The sequence below is a fragment of the Elaeis guineensis genome, chromosome 6 (genome assembly GCF_000442705.2).
Source record: "Elaeis guineensis isolate ETL-2024a chromosome 6, EG11, whole genome shotgun sequence".
Classification (NCBI taxonomy): Eukaryota; Viridiplantae; Streptophyta; class Magnoliopsida; order Arecales; family Arecaceae; genus Elaeis; species Elaeis guineensis.
This window is the reverse complement of record NC_025998.2, coordinates 5,443,305-5,449,924: the sequence shown is the minus strand read 5'-3', so window position 1 is coordinate 5,449,924 and position 6,620 is coordinate 5,443,305. Positions and strand designations below refer to the sequence as shown.

The following is a 6,620-nucleotide window of genomic DNA, read 5'->3' as shown; positions in this document are numbered from 1 at the left end:
ATAAGAGATTGAATTTATTTAGTAGGAAGGGACAGCGTAAGTGTGCTATTATATGTTAAAAAAATATATAATTAATAAAAATATTTTAATCATAATATTAAAATTTAATTTTAAAAATATTTATTTATTTATCTATCTTATTAAGAGAAATTATTCTTCTTCAAAATCAAAAGGCATAATCAACAAAATAATTTGATACCTTTGAATTATACATACGTATTTAAAAAACTTGCAAGACACTACACATTTATCAAATTTACATATTAGTTGCTCATGAACAGCATAATAGCCTCTAAAGACTCATTTTTTTTATAAATAAATATCATAAAAAAGTTGAACAAATTTTTCATTGATCAGTTTATTCATATTTTTATATTTTTTAAAATAAATAAATTATTTTTTATGCATAATATTTATTTATGAAATAGAGAAAAAATTTTACTCACCATAATTAAATCATTTTTTATTAATCAATAAAATAAATATTTAATTTTATTTTTAAATTATTCTATTTTTATTTTTAATACTTTGATCGTTCGATGGCCAATAACTTAATTATCTATTTTTTTCAAATCCAAAAAACATAAAGAGTATTATCGATAAATTTTAGTAATTTATCCAAAAAAATAATAATATAAAAAATATAAATAACAGAGTTTGAAATCACTTTTTTTATACGTAAAAAAATATAAATAAATTATTTTTTTATCTAAATATTATCTAAAAATATTTATTAAAAAAATATAAATTTTTAAATAAGTTTTTTATCAATAAAAGCACGGATCCTAAATTAAAGTAAGGTGACATGAACTCATTTTGTTTACATGATGAACCGACCGAGCTTGAGCCTGGCCTAAAGGCTCACCCGCGTCTCCGGCTCGGCTAATTTACACTGCCGCGATTCGGCGTTCATTTCTTCTTCCCCTTCTCCTCGTTCCCGGTTGAGTTTATCACAAAAAAAAAAAAAAAAGTTCCGCTTCTCCAAGAAAGCAGGGAGCGATGGCGACGGGTTGGAGGACCGGCGGCGCCGCCGTCCATCCTTCCGCATTATGGGAAGACCATACGGACGACAAGGTGTTCCCTTTCTTCTTCTTTTACGTTCCTGCGGAGTGGAACGAACGCTCTCATGTCTTCGCTACCTATTGTTCCTATTTAAGTCCAAGTGAAGGGGGTTGCCTTCATTGTACTCCTCTCGCCTGCCCGAACAAAACAGAGAGACAACATAATTTTATTCGTGTTTTCATTTGCTCGTAAAGGAAGCCATTTCAAGTATTTAGCTGATGGCCTGCGTTGTGTTTGTAGTGAGGTCTCTTTGTTTCTGGTAGATCAGAATATAATGATGTTGTTGTTCTTGTTGTTTTGATTTGTGCATGGTTTTTGTAAAAAATAATATTTGGAGTTGGTGATAGTCGTTTGGAACGTTCGGCGATATAACTAGTAGAGAACAAGCACGGGAAACTTTGATTTTGGAGAAAGGTGCGCACAAGCTTCGTATAAATTGGAAGAAATGAATGATGCGTGGGGAAAAAAGATTGATAATTGGTACGGAGGATTCAAAAAAAAAAAAAAGAATAGAATAGAATAGAATTGTGCTGAATAGCTTCCGGTGATTTAGAGTTTTTATTTGTGCTTATTTTATATACTGGGCGTGGTTTATCCTCTCTCCATAAATTAACCGCGTCAATTTTTGTTTATAATACTCGAATTTGAACGGAACTCCACGTCATTACGATTTTGATTGTGTTCATTTCTTGTCACTTTTGGATGTTGTCGTGGTTAGTAATATTAATTTCAATCCATAGTTGAAAGGAAAAAATAAGAGGAAAAAAATTGGTTCAATCTCTTGACTTTGCTTGCATGGTGCAGGAATTATCATATCTAATGGAAAACAAAGATCCCCAAGTCCAGCTTTCAACCAATCAAGGTTTCCCTGAAGAACTTCCATATATTCTAACATGTGATGCATCCGAAACAATTGCTGGTTTTGATAATGTTGAGTGCACTGGAACTCAGTCGGTTACCATTCCCAATCCTCAAGAAGATGCAGTTGCTGAAAAAGTAAGTTATTTTCCTTCTGCCAGCAGACACAAAAGTCTTCATATTCTTTTAATTTTTCTCTCCCATGCTTTCTGTCTATTTGCTAAGTTGCTAATACTTAAGATTGATCCGCATTGTTAGTTGCATATGTCTTCACATCAGCAAAAAAAGTTTCTGATGTGATGCTTGACACAGTGCCTCTGTGTTCGGTTCTGTTATTCTGTTTCTGTGTAAAGGTATATCCCAAAGTTGGTGTTTGCTTTTATTCCTATTTATAATCGTACAAGCTCGTGCTTGTGCAAATCGATAGCTATAAAATATGAACTCCAGTGTTGTTTGTGCCTATTTATATTAGCTTGTGCTTGTGTTCTTTAAATTGTCATTTCTTTGGAGAAGATGATGGAGAGAAGCAACCGGTTTTGGTTCCTCTCCCTAACTTTTTACTAATTATCAAGTTCATGTTTTGGCCCATCAAACTCACAGTTGCTTCAATTCAGGGATCAGAAACTCCTAAAATACATAGCCAGGCCAATGTGATTGAATTACCTCCACTGCATTCGCCAGTTCAAGCAAGTCAGTGCCATCAGTCAAATTTGATCTCTATCAGCTTGCTTGCTTCTGCTCCTGGAATAGATGTTGGACAAGCTATAAAAGTTTTATTCGGGGATAAAGCTGCATCAGCTGCCATTGATGAACAACCAAATCAACCTGTTGACTCTAGCACTAGTGACTTGACACAAGCAAAAATGGGGATGTTCCATTCCCGGTCCATACCAGTGGGAAGTTCATATGGCACGACAGCTGCAGTGGGAAAATTTAATGGTCCATTCGAGGATCAGCAAAGGATGCGAAGAAGCTATAGTTCAAGGGACAAACGTTTTGATCCTTCAAGACGTGGTCCGGAAGACTCGAAAGGCAGTTATCCAACTTACGTGGAAAGCCACAGGAACCAGATGTGGAGGCTAATGATTTGGAGATTAAGGAAATCGAGGCTGTGCCAGCAGTAGAATGCTACGTCGATGCCTTAAAAGGGCCTGAATTAGACACTTTAAGGGTATGCAACCTTCTGGACACACCATATTCTAGCTGTTACTATTGCTTCTCTATTAAAGTTTTGTCCAGCAGTGCCACCTTTTCATCATTAACAGAATATAAAAGACCATCTCTTTGTTCATTTTGAGAATCTAAACATTAAAAAGAGAGTAATATATGAAGGTTTTTGTTTTGTATAAGATCATGTCCACAGATGTACAGCTGTTTGATGTCAGTCTTTCAATTTGCATACGTCAATCACATCTCAGTGCCTTCCTCACGCTCCTTTATTGCTCCAAGCAACCCCTTGTTTCTTAAGGTTGAATAGCAATGAATGAGTTCTTCTTTTCCCCAAGAGTTGTTGATTATATATCATAATGCAAATGGACCTTATATACAACATGCTGTGTTCTTGCTTATGATTGTTCTTTTATCTATTTCGGCAACATTACTCATAATTAACTTGTGCTATTCTCTGCAGGAATCAGAGGTGTCAGCTCTTCCTGAAGACGAGAAGTGGCCTTTTCTTCTTCGCTTCCCAATATCTGCCTTTGGTATGTGCCTTGGTGCAAGCAGCCATGCTATCCTTTGGAAGTCCTTAGCTACATCTCCATCCATGAGTTTTCTACATGTGAGCTTGACAGCGAATTTTGTCCTTTGGTGTATCTCACTTGCATTGATGGGCACCGTGTCCCTCATTTACTCTCTCAAAATCATCTTTTACTTTGAAGCGGTTCGACGAGAGTACCACCATCCAGTCCGCATCAACTTCTTCTTTGCTCCTTGGATAGCATGCCTTTTTTGGCACTTGGTGTGCCACCATCGGTTGCAGTAAACCTTCATGCTGCTCTCTGGTATGCCCTTATGGCACCAATCTTTTGCCTTGAGCTCAAAATTTATGGTCAATGGATGTCCGGGGGCCAAAGAAGGCTCTCAAAGGTGGCAAATCCATCAAACCATTTATCGATCGTGGGAAACTTTGTGGGTGCATTGCTCGGCGCATCTATGGGACTTAAAGAAGGACCTACCTTCTTCTTTGCTGTTGGATTAGCTCACTATACAGTTCTGTTTGTAACTCTGTACCAGAGGCTTCCTACTACTGAAACCCTCCCAAAAGAGCTTCACCCAGTTTTTTTCTTATTTGTAGCAGCACCCAGTGTTGCTTGTCTGGCATGGGCAAAGATTCGTGGTGACTTTGATCGTGGATCAAGGATAGCTTACTTTATTTCCATGTTCCTCTATGCCTCTCTGGTGGGTCTCTCTCTGTTGCATCTTTAGCGACTCATGCAAGTTAGTGCATTATTGTTTTCCTTTAAATATGTTGGTTCATTTGCTATAAAAGGCTGTATAGGGAATGACCATTACATTGTTCCTTCTGTTTGAGATCAGAGTCAGTTTTTAAATGATTCAAATGATGCTCTTGAAATCCAAGTCTGCAGAGTCTTTAACCATGATTCCAGACCATAGCTTGAGAATTATGTGGCGCAGACAGTGCTTTATGCTTTGGTTCCACTGGTCCAAACATGGGACAGCCAATAAATCTGTGCATTTGTCCAAATTAACATTTGGGACTCCTTTAAAGCTTGTTATCTAACTTATTTTCTTGTGTATTTGCAGGCTGTGCGCATTAATTTTTTCCGAGGTTTCAGGTCTTTCTCTCTCTCAAGAATTTGCTTTGGTTATTTATTGCCTTCTATTCCTTATTTATTGTTTCTTACATTATTTTGTTTCAATAGGTTTTCACTGACATGGTGGGCATACACTTTTCCAATGACTAGTGCTGCAGTTGCAACAATTAGCTACTCAATGGAAGTGACAAATGTATTAACTCGGTCATTTTCTGTTGGACTCTCCGCAATTCCTATCTTCACAGTAGCAGCTCTTCTCGTGTCCACCATTATCCATGCTTTTATCCTCCATGACCTATTCCCAAATGACGCTCTATTGCTATCACACAGAAAAGACCAAAGTTCACTGAGAAGCTCACACATCTGAGGTCAGCAAGCTCAGACATGAAAGACACAGAAGTCTCTCTTCCCAAAAACAGTCCAGAGCTCGAGCTTTGAATTTTTTGGCCTATTTACACTTTTGGTGCATTATGTTACAGTCAAATCTTCATCTGTGGCAAGTGAACTATGAGTCCCAAGAAAATGGTCTGCTGTTTTGTTAGCTTAACCAAGGTGCAGATAATTTAGAGATAAAGACAGTATCATAAGCATTCTGCACAGAGTAGAATTTGTTAATAGAAGATATGCATGTTATTGATTGGTTCAAATACATCTTGTAATCATCAAGCTCCATTGTATGAGTTTAAAAATTAGATCTACAAGTCTACTGGAAAAGTGTATGAACTTTTCCTACCATATTGGTTGGTGGGAGTTCGGTTTTTGTTTATTATCAAAGAGTTTAACCATCAGACAATTTCCAGTAAAAAAGAAAATTACCATCAGATTTCATGCAGGCTGCGTCGGTTAAGTACATGATATGTTTGTTCTTTATTTCTTCTTTAGATTAATCTCCCAAGGTTTCCAGTTCATTCTAGAGGAGCTAATTCGCCCCCAGAAAAAGGCTTGTATTGTCTTTACATCATGAATTTAACGGTACAATCTTAAATTTGTTTGATGCCTTCTTGAATGATTTCAGTAGAAATGAGAGGAAATCTAACAACGTCCATTATGGTGTGGGTAACATGCTGTTGGACGTCATTAACAGAAGGTATGTATATCATACTCCTCTTATCGTTGTGGTATTTGGTTGGAATATTTATACATCATGACAACCTAAAGTTATATAGATTTTCTTCTTGCTGGTTTGTTCCAATAAAGGCTGCATTCCTTTGAACAACTCTCTAACTCATAAAGCAAAAGATGACTGGCATGCAAAATATAAGCAACATCCATTTAGCAGCAGACTCATGCTCTGTTTATATGCATAATCTGTTAATGATATTTTAGTGACTTCTTATTTACATCAGCAGGATGTCAACATGCTGTGCAACCACCATGTCAATACTTTAAATTGATCTGACATGATCAATTAACAACTCTAGAATAATACTGTAAAGATATATCTTGTAGCACACTCGTAAAGCTTTTGTAAGAAACATTTTAAACATGGATCATCTTTCTCAGGCCTGTTTGGATTCATGAGCCCAAAATTTCATAAGATTCACAGTTTGGGCCTGCACAATTAGAAAAAATAAGTTTGGATTAGGTCTGTATTCAAAATACTCGAAAGTTTATGGAGTGGGTTGGTCCGAATTTCATAGGATAAAAAAAATGATATCATTTTTTTCTAATTGTATAGGTCAAAATCATGAATCCTATGAGATTTTGGACCTATGAATCCAAACAGGCTCCTGCATTACAAATCTAGACGACGACTTGCTGAATATCATAATATCATGACACGGTACTTTTTTTTTATTTTTTTATTTTTTTGTTTTTGGGGAGGTAGAACTTAGAGGACAGTTGAACAGTCATAACTATCTGCTGCTTTTAGGTGTGATGTTGGGGTCTGAGTTCCCGACAGGAAGCGCGAATCATGGGCTC

The 6,620-nt window shown here is 36.5% G+C and overlaps 1 pseudogene; it reads left to right on the top strand.

Moving 5' to 3' along the window:
* Positions 1–829: 829 nt before the first annotated feature.
* LOC114914327 (S-type anion channel SLAH2-like) lies at positions 830–5,518 on the top strand (annotated as a pseudogene).
* Positions 5,519–6,620: the final 1,102 nt, after the last annotated feature.